The 18773-nt window shown below is 41.0% G+C and overlaps 1 protein-coding gene across 10 annotated transcripts in view; it reads right to left on the reverse strand.

Moving 5' to 3' along the window:
- FAM168A (family with sequence similarity 168 member A) overlaps positions 1 to 18773 on the reverse strand; it is a 219665-nt gene that overhangs the window by 86192 nt on the left and 114700 nt on the right. The window lies entirely within an intron of this gene.

Consider the following 18773-nt stretch of genomic DNA (forward strand, 5'->3'; position numbering starts at 1 on the left):
TGTGCCAAGCTCTGAGCAAAGTGTTACTGACACAGAGATAACAACAGGTCACAATGTCTGCCCCTGGGGTGTTTATATGAGGAAGACAAACATGGAAGTTGACATTTAGGAGCAAAATTGTACTGTTATTATACTGAGTGTTAGAATTTAAAGAAAGAACAGCTAACTAAAGGGTGGAGGTGAGGGCTGTGGAAGGAATGCTATGCCTGCCACTAGGCGGCAGTATGCTCAGTTAAAGAATTCTATTTCCCAATCCCTCTTGCAGTTAGGTGTGGCTATGTGCTCAGTAAGATATAATTGAAATATTGTGCAGGACTTATGCTTAAAGGCTCCTTAAAGAAAGCAGTGTTAGCTGCGGGAGGTGCCCTTCCTTCTCCCCTCACTCCTTCCCGCTATCTGGAATTAGGACATGATGACTCTAAGGAGCTCATCAGCCTTTTCTGTGAAGTGACCTTGAGAATGGAAGTCTCAAGCCAAGGATGGCAGAAGGAGCCTGAGTCCTGGATCATTTTGTTTGTTTGTCTTTTCAGGGCCACACTCATGGCATATGGAGGTTCCCAGGCTAGGGGTTGAAATGGAACTACAGCTTCCAGCCTACGCCACAGCCACAGCAACACCAGATCCGAGCTGTGTCTGCAACCTACACCACAGCTCACCGCAATGCTGGATCCTTAACCCATGGAGCGAGGCCAGGGATCGAACCTGCAAGTCAGATTCCTAGTCAGATTCGTTTCAGCTGTCCCACGACAGAAACTTCTGTTATTTTAGATTTGCTATATGTTGCTGAACCTAACCTGACTGGGGAGAGAAATACAGAAGATTTCAATGTTTTGAAGAATAACTGGAATTCTACAGAGGGAGAAGGAAAAAGAAAGGCCATTCATGAAATCACACCAAGAGAGAGCAAGGCACAGTCACAGAATATTGAATAGTTCTAAAAGGATGGAACATGGAATCTGAGGGAAAACATGTCAGGAATATTATCCTACAGTCCCCATTTTTTTTTTTTCTTCCACTCCATTACACCTTCCATTTTTTAAAAAAAATTAGAGTGTGTGAAGTTCCTGTTGTGGCTCAACAAAACAAACTTGACTAGTATCCATGAGGATGCAGGTTCGATCGCTGGCCTCACTCAGAGGGTTAAGGATCTGGCATTGCCATGAGCTGTGGCATAGGTCCCAGACAAAGCTCAGATGGCTGTGGTGTAGGCCGGCAGCTGGAGCTCCAATTCGACCCCTAGCCTGGGAACTTCCACATGCTGCAGGTGCAGCCATAAAATTAAAATAATAGAATAGAATAGAATAGGATAGGATAGGATAGGACAGGACAGGACAGGACAGGACAGGACAGGACAGGACAGAACAGAACAGAATAGAATAGAATAGAATAGGAGTACAGTTGATTTACAATGTTGTGTCAATTTCTGCTGTACAGCACAGTGACCTAGTCATACATATACACATACTCTTTTTCTCATACCATTTGCCATCATGTTCTACCCCAAGAGACTGGACATAGTTCCCTGTGCTGTACAGTAGGCCCATTTCTCCACTGTGTCCACTCAGCTCTTATGAAGGATCTGAAAAGCCAGGCTGGGCATGGCTATAGGCCATTTTTATTTTTATGATCCCAGAATTCCCTGAACTTCTCTCTTATAAATATTTATTGAAGTTGTAGTTTGCTTGCCCAATTCTTTCCTTCCTGTTAGATTTTAAGTAACATAAGGTCAAGGGACTTTGTTTTATTTACTACTGAATTTCTAGTTAAAGGGCCTGGTATAAATCAGCAGGGTGCTCAGTAAACATTTTTGTCTAGATGAATGACTTAACTAGTGGGTGAGTTAAAAGAATGCTTATATTAGAATTCAACAGTTTAATACCATATGAACTTCCTTTTTTTTCTTTTTGCCTTTTTTAGGGCCGCAACTGCAGCATATGGAAGCTCCCAGGCTAGGGGTTGAACTGGAAGCTACAGCTGCCAGCCTACACCACAGCCACAGCAACACGGGATCCAAGGTGTGTCTGTGACCTACACCACAGATCATGGCAATGCTGGATCCCCGACCCTCTGAGTGAGGCCAGCGATTGAACCTGCATCCTCATGGATACTAGTTGGATTTGTTTCTGCTGCACCACAAAGGGAACTCCCTTATTAATTTCTTAACAAACGAATTTAAGAAAACTCAGTGTGTTTTTTGGCCTTAATTCTATCAGTACAATATGCAAGGAAGCCCACTTTTTTTTTTTTTTAGGGCCGCACCTGCAGCATATGGAAGTTTCCAGGCTAGGGGTCAAATTGAAGCTGCAGCTGCCAGCCTACACCACAGCCACAGCAATGCCAGCAGGACAGGACAGGACAGACAGAACAGAATAGAATAGAATAGAATAGGAGTACAGTTGATTTACAATGTTGTGTCAATTTCTGCTGTACAGCACAGTGACCTAGTCATACATATACACATACTCTTTTTCTCATACCATTTGCCATCATGTTCTACCCCAAGAGACTGGACATAGTTCCCTGTGCTGTACAGTAGGCCCATTTCTCCACTGTGTCCACTCAGCTCTTATGAAGGATCTGAAAAGCCAGGCTGGGCATGGCTATAGGCCATTTTTATTTTTATGATCCCAGAATTCCCTGAACTTCTCTCTTATAAATATTTATTGAAGTTGTAGTTTGCTTGCCCAATTCTTTCCTTCCTGTTAGATTTTAAGTAACATAAGGTCAAGGGACTTTGTTTTATTTACTACTGAATTTCTAGTTAAAGGGCCTGGTATAAATCACAGGGTGCTCAGTAAACATTTTTGTCTAGATGAATGACTTAACTAGTGGGTGAGTTAAAAGAATGCTTATATTAGAATTCAACAGTTTAATACCATATGAACTTCCTTTTTTTTCTTTTTGCCTTTTTTAGGGCCGCAACTGCAGCATATGGAAGCTCCCAGGCTAGGGGTTGAACTGGAAGCTACAGCTGCCAGCCTACACCACAGCCACAGCAACACGGGATCCAAGGTGTGTCTGTGACCTACACCACAGATCATGGCAATGCTGGATCCCCGACCCTCTGAGTGAGGCCAGCGATTGAACCTGCATCCTCATGGATACTAGTTGGATTTGTTTCTGCTGCACCACAAAGGGAACTCCCTTATTAATTTCTTAACAAACGAATTTAAGAAAACTCAGTGTGTTTTTTGGCCTTAATTCTATCAGTACAATATGCAAGGAAGCCCACTTTTTTTTTTTTTAGGGCCGCACCTGCAGCATATGGAAGTTTCCAGGCTAGGGGTCAAATTGAAGCTGCAGCTGCCAGCCTACACCACAGCCACAGCAATGCCAGATCTGAGCCACATCTTCCATCTACACCTCAACCTATGGCAAGCCCAGATCCTTAACCTACTGAGCAAGGCCAGGGATCAAATCCACATCTTCACAGACACAATGTCAGGTTCTTAATCCACTGAGCCATAACGGGACTCCAGAAGCCCACTTTTTATAGTAGCTGTCTGCTTCGTTATTCTATCTTCCAAAAATAATCAGACTGCTCTTTACATTTCTGCATTTTATAGTTCTTTATATATCATTTTGTCTCAAAAAATATTTCAATTCAAAGATGAAATGGAGAACTCTGATTTCTAGGAATCTGCCAAGAGGATCTCATATCAAAAAGGGTTCCACAGGAGTTGCCGTTGTGGTGCAGTGGAAACAAATCTGACTAGGAACCATGAGGTTGCGGGTTCGATCCCTGGCCTCACTCAGTGGGTTAAGGATCCAGCATTGCGGTGAGCTGTGGTGTAGGTTGCAGACACGGCCCTGATCTGGTGTTGCTGTGGCTCTAGCGTAGGTCAGTGCCTACAGCTCCGATTAGACTCCTAGCCTGGGAACCTCCATATGCCATGGGTGTGGCCCTAAACACGACAAAAGACAAAAGACAAAAAAAAAAAAAGGTTCCACAGTTAACAGATCTTTTCATGCAAAAGCTCATCACCACCTCTTATGCCTACCTGTAAATGAAATATTCACCTGTAAAATGTCACATTCTAACCACTAAAGCAGTTAGCCCAATGAAACAACTTTAAGAAAATGGCTTTTTCCTAATCAAAAATACAACAAAATTGCCACAGCAATCAAACAAACCAAAGAAATAAAAGGTATCCAAATTGGAAGAGAAGAGGTAAAACTGTCACTGCATGCAGAAGATATGATACTATATATAGAAAACCCTAAGGACTCAACCCAAATACTACTCTATCAACAAATTCAGCAAAGTAACAAGATATAAGATTAGCATTCAGAAATCAGTCGCATTTCTGTATACTAACAACGAAATATTAGAAAAGGAATACAAAAATACAATACCTCTTAAAATTGCACCCAAAAAAATCAAATAGGTGGAAATAAACCTGACCAATGAGGTGAAAGACTCATATGCTGAGAACTATAAAACATTCATCAAGGAAATTAAAGAGGATTCAAAGAAATGGAAAGATATTCCATGCTCCTGGGTTGGAAAAACTAATATTGCAAGAATGGCCATACTACCCAAAGCAATCTACAGATCCAATGCAATTCCTATCAAATGACCCATGACATTTTTCACAGAACTAGAATAAACAATCCAAAAATTTATATGGAACCACAAAAGACCCAGAATTGCCAAAGCAATCCTGAGGAACAAAATCCAAGCAGGAGGCATAACTCTCCCAGACTTCAGGCAATATTACAAAGCAACGGTCATCAAGACAGTGTGGTACTGGTACCAAAACAGACAGACAGACAAATGGAACTGAACAGAGAGCCCAGAAATAAACCCAGACACCTATGGTCAATTAATCTTCAACAAAGGAGGCAAGAAGATAAAATGGGAAAAAGACAGTCTTTTCAGCATATGCTGCTGGGCAAACTGCACAGCTGCATGTAAATCAATGAAACTAGAACACACCCTAACATTATGCACAAAAATAAACCCAAAATGGCTTAAAGACTTAAACATAAGGCAAGACACCATCAAACTCCTAGAGGAGAACATAGGCAAAACATTCTCTGACATCAACCTTACAAATGTTTTCTCAGGTCAGTCCCCCAAAGCAACAGAAATAAAAGCAAAAATAAACCAATGGGACCTAATCAAACTGACAAGCTTTTGCACAGCAAAGGAAACCATAAACAAAACCAAAAGACAACTTATGGAATGGGAGAAAAGAGTTGCAAATGATATAACAGATAAGGGCTTAATCTCTAAAATATACAAACAACTTATACAACTCAACAGCAAAAAAAGACAACATCGCAAATGAAAAATGGGCAAAAGACCTGAATAGACATTTCTCCAAAGAAGATATACAGATGGCCAAAAAGCACATGAAAAAATGTTCAACATCATAATTATTAGAGAAATGCAAATCAAAACTACCATGAGGAACCACTCACGCCAGTCAGAATGGCCATCATTAATAAATCCACAAATAACAAATACTGGAGAGGGTGTGGAGAAAAGGGAACCCTCCTGCACTGCTGGTGGTTATGTAAATTAGTCCAACACTATGGAAAACAGTATGGAGATACCTTAGAAAACTACACACAGAACTACCATGTGACCCAGCAATCCCACTCTTGGGCATATACCCGGACAAAACTTTCCTTGAAAAAAACACATGCATCCCCATGTGCATTGCAGCACTATTCACAATAGCCAAGACATGGAAACAACCTAAATGTCCATTGACAGATGATCAGATTAAGAAGATGTGGTATATTTACACAATGGAATACTACTCAGCTATAAAAAAGAACAAAATAATGCCATTTGCAGCAATATGGATGGGACCAGAGACTCTAATACTAAGTGAAGTAAGTCAGAAAGAGAAAGACAAATACCATATGATACTTATATGTGGCATCTAATATATGGCACAAATGAATCTTTCGACAGAAAAGAAAATCATGGACATGGAGAACAGACTTGTAGTTGTTGAGGGGTAGGGAGCGGGATGGATTGGGAATTGGGGGTTAACAGATGCAAACTGCTGCCTTTGGAATGGATAAGCAATGAGATCCTGCTGTGTAGCCCTGGGAACTATATCTAGTCACTTATGATGGAGTATGATAATGTGAGAAAAAAGAAGGTATACATGTATGTGTAACTGGGTGACCTTGCTGTATAGTAAAAAAAAAAAAAAAAAAAAAAAAAAAATGACAACACTGTAAACTAACTATAATGGAAAAAATAAAAATCATTATAAAATTTAAAAATACAACAAAATTATCTTTTGAACCAAATGCTTGCAAACAATACAAAAATTTCTTCTCAAAGGATTTTTTTTAAAGGGCAAACAAATTTTGGAGAGAATCTCCCTTAATATAGAATCCAATTATTCATTAAACCTCACAAGTAGGTGGGACTTAGCATGTGACATTTTTCTGCCCTTAAAAGAATCCATCTTTTAGTGGAAAACAGTTTTATAAAAGAATGACTGTCATAAAAGTATTATATTAAAGCAAGGTGCTTAAAACAGAGAGGTGTCATTTTGCTTGGCAGAAAGGTCAAGGAAGGCTTTCACAGTGTAGCATGTTTATAGCCTATAAGAGTGGTGCAAGAGTTAACAATTACCATTTTGCAAGAAATAAGATCAGGAAAGTTAAATGATTTAGTGCAAGATTCCTCATATGATTAGTAAAAGCCAGGGACATAAACCTAGCTCTTTGGAGCTCAAGTCCAATGCCCTGCCATGACATCATGCTGTTTCACAGACCAGACGTGAGACCTAAAACGGCTGTAATTTCAAAACAGCACTTTCTTGCCTTCACACTTCAGAATCCAGCAGATTTGAATATGCCATACTCTCCTGCCTCTGAGTCTTTACACATGCTAGTCTCCCTCCCTGCAATGCCAACCAGCCTTCTCAGTCACAGGGAGGCCTCATCCTCCCTATCTCTTCCTCGGAATAATTCCTACTCTTCTTTTCAGGACTCAAATGCTACTTTCTTTCTTTTTAAATGCTACTTTCATTAGGAAGCTTCTGTAGTATTTACCACATCATCCAGTTGACCTTTGAACAAAACAGGGGTTGGGGTGCCAACCAACCATGCGATCGAAAATCCAAGTATAACTTTTATAGTCAGCCTATAACTTTTATAGTCAGCCCTCAGTATCCATGGTTTCGTGGATTCAACCACCCATGCACTGTGTATTTATTGAAAAAAATCCACGTATAAGTGGAACCATGCCGGTTCAAAACTGCGTTGTTCAAGAGTCAACTGTTAATATAATCACATCACATTCCTGACTGTAAAACACATGAGAGCAGAGATTTCAAACACCTAGAACAAAGTCAGACACACAGTACGTGTTTGGGAGATATTTGCTGAATAAACACAGCTTCACAATCACACAATACAATGACTTTAAATTATCACCAAACTCTAGAGCAAAACTCTAATTAGCTGGAAACTGGAGTTCCCATTGTGGCTCAGCAGCAAACCTGACTAGTATCCATGAAGATACATATGCAATTCCTGGCCCCGCTCAGTGGGTTAAGGATCTGGCTGGCGTTGCTGTGAGCTGCAGTGTAGGCTTCAGACAAGGCTCAGATCTGGCATTGCTGTGGCTGTGGTGTAGTTCCCCTAGCCCAGGAACTTTCATATGCTGCAGGGCATCCCTAAAAAGACAGAAAAAAAGAAAAAAGAAAAATATTTCTGGAAATGGATTGCTGCAGGCAGACTTGCTATAACATTCTAAACTACAAGAAACAGTCATCAGGCGTTTCTAGGGAGACTGTAAGTCAGCAATCCTCACTGTCCCTCTTTAATGGTTACTTACAAGAGGCTAGATTTGTAGTGCAAATATATAAACTAGATTTTATCTTCTTAGATAAGGCCTGTGACACAGTATAAAAATAGTGGTGCTCCTTTTCAAAAGTACAAGTGCCATATTACCCATCAAATCTAGTTACAGAGAGCTAGTTGGAAGAGGACTATGGCCATGGGTGTATAGTTCCATGGGGCCATGTGTGTTTATTTTATTTTATTGTTTCGATGAGAAAACTGAGGCACAGAGAAGGGAAGGAACTATTCTAGAAACATCCACCAAGTCAGGGTTGTGGACAGTGCCCTGAACAAAATCCAGGTCTCCTGTCCTTAGACTGGAGGCTTTGTACTCTACCACCTTACTGCCATCCTCTGGATGGACAGATGATTAAACAATTCGATGAAAAGACAAACACTTAACCTGCTGAGCCATCATCATTTCAGCTGGTGGAACAGTCTCATCATCCACAATTTTCAGTGGCCCAGGATCTATGGGCCCAGGTTTTTAGAAGGGTAATTAGAAAGCCTCAAAAGAGTAAGAAGAGTACGAGTCACCTTGAGGCTATCTGCTACAGGAAGGCAATTATTTATAAAATGCTAACACTACTATTTAAACTAAAGAATTGCTATGAAGATAAACAGGGAGCCGTGAAGGATTAAAGTAAGAAAGTGACATGATCACACTTGTGTTTTAGAACAATATTTCATGAGAAAATGGAAGATGGACTGGTAGAAGAGAAACAAAAGGTCTGAACTAGAAAAAGCCAAAACAGAGAAGAAATAGAGGAAATATAGGAAGAATATAGGAAATATTTTGGAGTCAGAACTGACAGGATTTAGAAACGCTCTGTGTGCAGGGTTTGGGAAGGGCAAAGTAATAGGTTTTTAGGGTAAGCACAGAAAGATAGCATTTATTTTTGAGCAAGCAGAGACAGAGATGTCCAATGAACAAGTGGGAATCTAGAAGTACTGATCTGAGAGACGATGATGGCTCTGAACTAACTACCCACATACCATTATGTTCATTTGCTCAGAGGTTAGCGGCAGTGGTGCCGCAAAGGTATAAAGGCAGTAAGGAAGGAAGGAACACGGAGGAAGAAAACCAGCACACCGGAATATGCTGTCAGATGTAAGGCAGAGCCAAGAAGGGCTTCCATAAGGCATGTCTTTAGAACTTCCTCAGCGGCGAAAGAAGCAAGCCTGCTTGGCTCCCAATATGCTCACTTGCTTCCTTCTTTCAGTCCATAAGCCTTCACTAGGTCTTTATTTTATACCGGACCCAGTACCAGCATCAGAGATATGAAGGTGAGTAAGTCATGGTGCATGCCCTCAAGGACCTTGGAGCTAGAAAAGGGTAACATGTGAAGAGTCAAAGTCAAGGAAAACATGGAAACATACGGATGCCCATGTGCTGGGGGATCTCGGGTGTCTAGAGTACCCAGCTCCATTCACCCCTCTCCAGGATGTCTCCGCTGAGTGTAACACTGGCTAACATTTATGAAATGCTCAACTATAAGAGACATTCTTCCTAGAGCTTTATGTACGTCACCCCCTTTCACGTTCACATCTACCCTATGAAGAAGGTACTACTCATTACACCCATCTCACCAAGGAGAAAACTGGACGGCCTGCGATGAACTCTCCTCTGAGCTCTCACTGTCTCCCAAAGCATTTTATATCATCACACATTCCATTTTTTAAAAATCCCTCTTGAGGGTAAAGCCATAATTTATTCATATCTTTATCTCCCTGAGGGCCCAGCACACTGGTGTTTGCTGTATTTGCTGAACATCAAAACGACTGTTAACGAAGTCATTCCATTGTCCAAGTTTCACATCAGATCCTTAAAAAGCAACCAATTCTTCCTCATTCAGCAAAGCCATAGTAAGTATTAAGCCTAAGCCAGGTACTGGTGCCAGGTTTGGTCTAAACAGAAATAAACCAGACATGGACTCTACTACCAAGTTTATTGTGGCAACCACTGATGATGTCTATTGTATAAGATGAGCTCTATTTTCTTCAGCTATTACATCTAAAGACACATGTGTGTCTTCTGACTATTCAAACACTTAGTGGGAATAAACTATCCGTTGAAAGAATAAATGAATAAATCACATATATTCTGAACCCTGGACCAGGTCTTGCTCTGGCCACTAGGAAGCAGAGGGTTGAACCAAACCTTAGCAATAAGCAAGAACTTCTGGTACAGAATTTACCATGACTTCATTTATTCTATTTTCCTTATTTCTGCCTTCACTGTGAATCTCTTCATTTATTTTCAATCCTATTATGTTAGTTATATATAAAAAACAGTTCCCTCTAGGGGAAAAAAGAGATGGGTATATAATATTTGATCAATCCAGTTTTGATGTGATGGTGTGATGTGATCAGTCTCCTCTGTCCAGATGCTCTGCTGAAGGTCTGGAGACAAACCAGGTTCCATGCACAGGTCAGCAGTGTAGAGCTCAACTGCCCTGCCTCTGAGCTTTAATAAAGGAGGTCTCTGCTGGAGGAACTCTACTGCTTCAGAGGTGCCAAGGCTCTATTCTTGAAAGGCCCCCACTTCAAGTTTTCAGCCCCTGCATTTATGGAACAAGACAGACTGTACAGGACTTGACACTAGTCTCTGTCCCTGGCCTATCAGTTATGAATAAATCTCTGAGAATCTCTTACCTATTCCTATCTACCTACTCCTTATGGCTGTTCTGAAGATCTAAAGGGAAAGCAGACCAGAAGATTTATTAAACTACAGACTATACTAATGTAAGGTGCTAACAAAAAGGGGGTTTATTAATTGTAATATGATGCAGATACAGCTGACCAAAGTTTAGGCAAGCAGACTTGCAGGCACTGGACCCTCAGAATGCTGGAGGTTTTCTTGTTTGTGATAGTAAATATATATATCAAAAATTACCATTTTAACCACTTTTAAGCATACAATTCTCTGGCATTAAGCACATTTACACTGTTGTACAACCATCACTACCATCTATCTCCAGAAGGTTTCTATCTTCTGCAGCTGGAACTCTATTTCACACTAACTCCCCATTTCCTCCTCCCCTTCACCCTGCAACCACCATTCTACTTTTCATTTCACTTAGCGTAATTTCAAGGTTTATCCATGTTGTTGCATGAAAACATTAGTTTTAAAAACATCCCAGACTTTCAATTTCAGATAAAGATGATCACAAATTACAAGACTGACCATGACTTATTTAGCTTTTCAAGATAAAATAGAAATCTCTCCGTAGGATTTTTTTTCTTCCAGTTCCACTGAGATTTCCAAACTGATCTGCAATCTGGAACATCTATTTCCAACTACAGAGCATTCAGATGGAATCATCTGCTACTCTAAAAATACACATGTTCATTAGGAAGCAAAATGACCCTAAGTAAAAAAGATAATATGGTATCGATGTCTGAATAAAGAAGATTGTGCTTAGAACAAGATACTGATCTGCTTTCATATTAACATTTTCTTACAAAAGGATAAGTATGCATCTGTCTGGTTTTTATAACACATCTATAAATGTCTGCTATTTCAAAGTTGCATACTTTCAACATTTACAAACACATTTCTATTATCCACACTGATTTATATCATCCACAAGGATTATTTTTTTAACCAGCAAATCATCTTATTCCAAATGTTATTGGAACCAGTGTGGATAATCTTACTACAAACAATTAGAAAAGATCTCCTCGGGGTTCCCGCTGTGGGGCAACAAGACTGGCAGCATCTCTGTAGTACCAGGACACAGTTTGATCCCTACTGGGCACAATGGGTTAAAGGATCTGGCACAAATGCAGATTGGATCTGATTCCTGGCCAAGGAACTCCATATGCCTCGGGGTGGCCAAAAACATTAAAAAGCGTTACTCTGGTCATTTTCTTACTCTTTCTCCCACATTATCAGGATTTTCCTTTTCTCGAGGACTATTCCCATTTAAATACTGCTACTTGTCTAAAAAATGAGTAAGATAAATAATAACTCCTTTCTTTATTCCACCTCACACACCAGCTACCAATCCATTTCTCTTTTCCCTTTACAGCAAAGCTTCTAGAAAAAACTTTATCTTTCCTCCCATTCTTTTGAACCCACTCCAACCAGAGTTTCATCCCCACTATACCACCACAACTGCTCTTACCAAAGTCACCAATGACCTCCGCCATGCTAAAATTGGTGATCAATTCTTGGTTTTCACTCTACTGGACATGTCAGCAACATGTGACCCAGCTGATCACGCTCTCCTTTTTTTCCTCATTTGGTTTCCAGTGTTTTGGAGTGAGTGAGTGAGTGAGAGTGAGAGAGTGAGAGAGTGAGAGAGAGAGTGAGAGAGAGAGAGAGTGTGTGTGTGTGTGTGTGTGTGTGTATTTTGTTCTCCTCCCTCATTATTATGGCAGCTTGTTCTCAATTTCTAAACTTTGCGGCAACCTAGGCTCAAGTTTTACTTCTCTTTTCTATATCCATATACAGAATGACCACTCCCAAGGTCACCTCATCTAATCAAGTGATCTAAATGTTAGCATATTTTTATATTCACTCATCCCCTCCCCTGAAATCTGTTTCTCCTGAAGTCTTTTCCCAGTTCAGCCAATGGCAACTCCATCTTTTCTACTGCACAGGTCAAAATTTTGTCAGTATTGATTTCTCTTTTTCTTATACCTCACAACTAGTCCATCAGCAAATCTTTTTTCAGTTCTACCTCTAAAATCAATTCTCATTACCTTCAATTCCACCATCTTAATCTAAGCCACCATCATCTCTCACCAGGATTAATGCAACTGCTTCCTAGTCTGTCTCCTGCTTTTGCATTTAACTCTTCTGTTTATTCTCAACCCAGGAGTCACAATAATTCTATGAAAACACGAAAAACTCATTCTTCTGACCAAAATCCTCCATGCTTCCCATCTCAGTCAATGGAAAAGTCAAATCTAGACCCCCAAATATCTGCTTCCATCACAATCATCTCCCTCTTCTATTCATCTTTCCTATGACGGCTGCACTTCGGCCATCTGGGCCTTCTGGTTTTCCTTGTGACATACCAGTTCTGGCTTCAGGGCTCGGCACTTGCTGTTCCCTCCACCTGGAGTGTTCCTCCTTCAGTACATTCTCTTACTTTCTTCACGTCTTAGTCAAAAGTCACCTTCTCAAGTGAGGCCTTCCTTGGCTCCCTATTTAAAAGGCCAGATCTTCATACTCTCTCCTCCCCACGGTTCTCCTTTCCTTGTTTTAATCTTCCTCCTTCCCACTTATCTACTATACTTAATATTTTACTTTTTGTGTGTTAATTATGTGTCTTTCTCAAAAAAATTAAGTTCCATGAAGGTAGGGATTTTCAACTGTTTTGTTCACTGGTGTCCTTAGTACCTAGAATGGGACCCAGAACATGGCACTTAATTTGAGAGAATGCCCTTATTTTGTGACTTAGATAAATACAGACCATAGATAATGAAAGCTCCCAATAGTTACTGCCTGCTGTGGGTCAGATGCAGTTGATCTCAATCCCACTTGACCTCACTGATGTTGTACTTATTCCACATAATAATCCTGAGCTTTCAGGGACCAATGTTCATAAAGAAAACACACACACACACACACACACACACACACACACACACACACACCAGGATCACAAGCAGAAAGGAGATACGATGGTCATTACTTAGAGTAGTATTGTTCCAGTGGGAAGTAGCCCTATGAAGAACCATCTGCGGTGGAAGATTTCACGTTTACACAGCACTTACAATCAAGGGATGCTCTTACGTGGCTTCTATTTCACACTCTACATGGCACAATTTTTCCCACTAGACTGAGAGTTCCTGGGAGACTGTCTTTTTACTTCTGCAACTTCAGAATCAGCTAGCAGAGTAAATTCCCATAAATGTGTGTCAAACTTGAGGCATTTATTCTCTCTGTTTTATTCATGACAAAGCCAAGCTTTCAGCAACATTACATAACATACCCAAGGATGCCTATCCTCTCAGTGACAGATCAGATTTAAACTCAAGTTCCCTATTCTTATTCCTGTTGTTATATAAAAATAACTGATTGAACACTGACTCTCACTCCAACTTCATATCATATGTGGAATGCTTCACCCCAGCTATAATCTGAGAAAAGACACCAAACACAGGATCTTCACAAGGCAAGCCAAGTGTCCAAACTGAGCTCCATAAGCTGCTAAGGCCCATATTCAAGCATTTTCCTCAGTTTCCCCCGTTTGTTCACTGCCTTGATTCCCTTGTGTTTATGCCTGCCCAGGTAGTGTGTAAAGTCCTTGGAAGGCAAAAGCCAGCATCTGATTCTTTCTTATCCCTCTAGCACAGGACTTAGCACATAATACGTACTTTGTGAATATTTCTTAAATTTAAAATGCCAAAAAAGCCAAAGAAATAAAAGATCAATTTTTTACTTTCCAAAGCATGTTGGTAGTCTCCTAACAACTCCATGGGGAATCAGGGCTGAGATTACTTTACAGATGAGAAAAGTCTCAAAGAAGAGAAGCAACTTGCTCAGACTTTACCCTGACGCCTCACACTGTGTTCCTTCCATCATATAATAATGTTCATTATACTTCTTAGAGCCAAGAAGATGGTTAAGACAAGAAAGAAGAATCAAGAGTGACAAAGACTGTTACACGTTACAAATTAATCACTTAACAACATAAAAAGCACATCCTGAATAAATTCGCAAATATGACATCCCTATCAGAGCCAAGAGACTTGGTTTAAAATAAACAAACCATGTTTAATGACATTCTACTATGTAAATCACTTGGAAGAGGCATTGATGCTGAGAGATTAAGATGTATTATTTATCCTTATGGGCTCAGTCTAGTAGCAAAAATGAGCCCCAATTACTCATATCTTAAAATCCTGGTAGCAGACAAAATGAGAGAAGCAGCTTGAACTCAGAGTTCCAAATAATAAAAGGCAAGAGAATAATAATAGTTAAAGGAATTTTACAGGTAACTTGTACAGCTATACAACTATTGCCGGAGTTTGCAAAAGGGAGGAAAGGATTTCTGTGACTGTGTATATGTGACTTTAGCTTTTAGGTTTTTAAAAAAGAGGGACATGATTTACCATGACAACTGTGACAGAGTTTAAGAAGGGAATGGGCTTGGGGATTCATATGGGATGGGGAGAAGGAAGAACAACAGAAGAGGTGAAGACAGGACCAAAGGTTCAAATATTCTCTCCAATATTAAGCTCTGCATATCCTAGCTAGCGCTCATCGCTGTCCTCTGTTTCCAACACACTTGGTGTGTTTCTAGACTTGCTTCAAGTTAGATCAGGTTGTTTACCTAACTGCTTCCCTCCTGGGCTATGAGCTCTGCGAAAGCAGAGGTTATCTTGTCAACCTATGGAGTTCCTAACTGGCTAATATGGAACCAAGCATATCATTAATTAAAATGAACCAAAGAAGGCTAGAGCTTGGTAGGATCTCAAGACCCATTTAATTTTAGACTTTCATTTTGCAACAGAGAAAATACAGACCCAGTAACTTGCTCAAAGGCACAGAGCAAGTTAATAACAGATCCAGGACTGAACCTCGGGCCTCCAGACTCCCAGCCAGAAGAGTGGCAATGAGGCCACTTTCCTACCCAAAGCACAAGAGATTGCCTCTGCTTACTGGTTAGTTCAAAGCCTAGTGACCCTTGCAATGGGAGGTCTAAGACTCTGAATCAGGAGCTGCTGCATTCCAAACAGTTGAGACGCTAAATATGAGCCCAAATCCTTTGTCTCAGGACAGAAAGGCTCAGAAAAACCTGGCAGAACCACCCTTGTTAGATCTGAAGGTTCCAGGATGCTCTGGGCTGCAAGCCTGGGCACAGAACCAGGAAGAATTTCGCTGCAGTGAAGCTGAAGAAAAAGCTGGAAGGAAAAAAAAGAAAAGGAGGATGGGAGCAAAGGAGAGTTAGATTCCTTCCCAACAGCACCAACACTGAGAAAGCACTCCTGATGAAAATGAAAGAGACTGTATTAGAAGAAGCTAAAGGCTCAGAACATGGAAGAAAGGGTAATTTCAGGACACAGCAAAGACTCCCCAAAAAGCACCATTGTAATTTGAGGCCTAAGGGTATAGACATCACACACACACACTCAAACTGGAGAGAGAGGGTGATACTAAGAATAACTCAGTCGAGAATAATGCAGCTTGGAGTTTCCTTATAGTGTAGAGGGTTAAATATCCGGCACTGTCACTGTAGCAGCCTGGGTTGCTGCTGTGGTACGGGTTCCATCCCTGGCTGGGGAACTTCTACATGCCTTAGGCACTGCTCTCCCCTCACTGCCCCCCAAAAGAATGATGGGGCTTGAGTGACCCAAGCCTCCTCACACTCTATCACAGCTGCTGGCCCACTCACCACCACCATCTATCAGAATCACCTTAGGGTTCTTATTTACAACAGAGTTTTACAAATAGCTCAATCAAAAAATCGGCAGAGTTCCCGCTATGGTGCAATGGGATGAGCAGCACGGTGGGAGCACTGGGTCTCGGTTTGATTCCTGGCTCGGCACAGTGGGTAGGGGATCCGGCATTGCTGCAGCTGTGGCTTGGGTCGTGACTGTGGCTCGGGTATGATCCCTGGCCCTGGAGCTCCTTGTGCCAAGGGGTGGCCAAAAATGAACAAAAAACGTAACAACAACAAAAAAAATGGCAAAGAACACGAATAGTCTTGTCTCCACAGAAGATATACAAATGGCCAACATGCATATGAAAAGATGTTCACCGTCACTAATCATCAGGGAAACGCAAATCAAATACCACCATGCACCTGTGAGAAATACATCCGTGAGGGCGGCCACTATCAAACAAACAAACAAACAAAACAGAAAATAAAACAAGTGTTGGCAAGGCTTCAGAGACACTGGAACCCTGTGGACCATCTGTGGGGACATAAAATGGTGCAGCCACTATGAAAAACAGTACAGCGGTTCCTCAAAAAATCAAAAATATAATACTATATGATCCAGCAGTCCCACTTCTGGGTTTAGGTCCAAAGAATTGAAAACAATCTTGAAGAGATATCTGCACACCCATACTCACTGCAGCATTATTCACAATAGCCAAGAGGTTCAAAAGACAAAGGTCCATTGATAGATGAATGGATAAAGAAAAGGGAGTGTTTATATACAATATAATATAATTAAAGCATTAAGGAAGAAAATCCTATCATATGCTACACTGCGGAAAAACCTTGAGGACATTATGCTAAGTGAAATAAGCCAATTACAAAAAAAACCCCAAACACCAAATGATTACATTTATGAGGCATCTGAAGTCATCAAAGTCTTAGAAAAATCAAATGGAAAGGTCATTGCCAGGGGCTGTTAGGAGATGGGGAGTGGGTGGTTAACAAGTACAGCTTCAGCTTTGCAAGAGAAACACCAGAGGTCTGCTGCACGACACGGTGCGTATGGCTAACCTACTGCACCACACACTTAAAAACGGTAAAGGTGGCCACGTTTGTGCCTTGTTTTTTTAATCACCAAACACACAGACAGACAGACACACGCACGCACACAAGATTTAGGTCCCACACCAAAACTACTACATCAAACCACCCAGGAATCAGAATTTTAGACAAGCTCCCCCAGGTGCTTCTGCTATATGGCCAAATTCAGAAAGCACTGGCTTCAAAATAAAAGTCCAAATTTTACGTCTACATCCAAAACGCTCCGTGAGCCCATCCCTCTCTAGCACTCCATTCTTACCACTTGCTCCCCCCTCAGGCCTCACTATATTTGCCCTCTGGCTGGTCCAAATAGAACTTCCCATGGTGACAGAAATGTTCTACATGTGTGCTGTCCAACAGAGAAGCTATGAGCCCTGAAAATGTGGGTACTGGCTATGGTATTGAAAAGCAGAAGTACCTAGGACCTAGAAGACAGAGAGGGGCCAAGGTAAAAACTCAAAAGAACTCCACATAACTTCTTCCCCCCTCCCATTTATCACTATGCATTCAATCATTAATTCACTCGACAAATACTCATTGCTTACTATGTGCCATGTACTATATTCCAGGTACTGGAGAAATAGCAGTGAACAAAAAGACAAACATTCCTGTCCTCCAGAAGCCTATGTTCTAATGAGGCAGTACAGGATAGTGATTAAAAGCAAGGGCTTCGGAGCCAAAGAGCTTAGGTTCAGATTCTAGCTCTACTGCTAACTACCTATTGCGTTCTGTGAAAAATCACTTGACTTCTCCATGCCTCTGTTTTTTAATCTATAAAATGGGTATAAAAATAGTACTTCATAATAGGGGTTTCTATAAGGATTAGTTAACATATTAGTGCTTAGAAAAGTCCCAAAGCCTAAGAACTAGTTGTTGCTCTTAATGCTGTTTTTTTGTGGGTTTTTTGGTCTGTCTTTTTTGCTTTTTCTTGAGCCGCTCCCCTGGCATATGGTGGTTCCCAGGTTAGAGGTCTAATGGGAGCTGTAGCTGGCAGCCTACACCACATCCACAGCAACGTGGGATCCAAGCTGCGTCTGCGACCCACCCACAGCTCACGGCAACGCCAGATCCTTAACCCACTGAATGAGGCCAGGGATCGAACCCGAAACCTCATGGTTCCTGGTCGGATTCGTTAACCGCTGCGCCACGACAGGAACTCCAGTGTTTTGTTGTTATTATTATGAGTGGGAGCAATATTACAATTTTTAAGAGGATAGTTAGGGAAAGCTTCACTGAGAAGATAATACTTGAGAAAAGATCTGAAAGAGGAGGAAAAGGGGCAAGCCATGCAGGAATTTAGGAAGAATTTAATCCTCTCTGAAGTACCTGGTACTACTAACACCATTTTACAGATGGGAGAACTGAGGTTCAGACTTAGGAACCAGTCCAAGGTCACATAGCTTATAAATGACTGAGCCTAATGTCAAATCTGGCATTACTGATTCCAATTTCTTCTCAACTACTGGACCCTGTTTCATCTCCATTCCTTTTTGCAGTGAAACAAGA

The sequence above is a fragment of the Sus scrofa genome, chromosome 9 (assembly GCF_000003025.6).
Source record: "Sus scrofa isolate TJ Tabasco breed Duroc chromosome 9, Sscrofa11.1, whole genome shotgun sequence".
Classification (NCBI taxonomy): Eukaryota; Metazoa; Chordata; class Mammalia; order Artiodactyla; family Suidae; genus Sus; species Sus scrofa.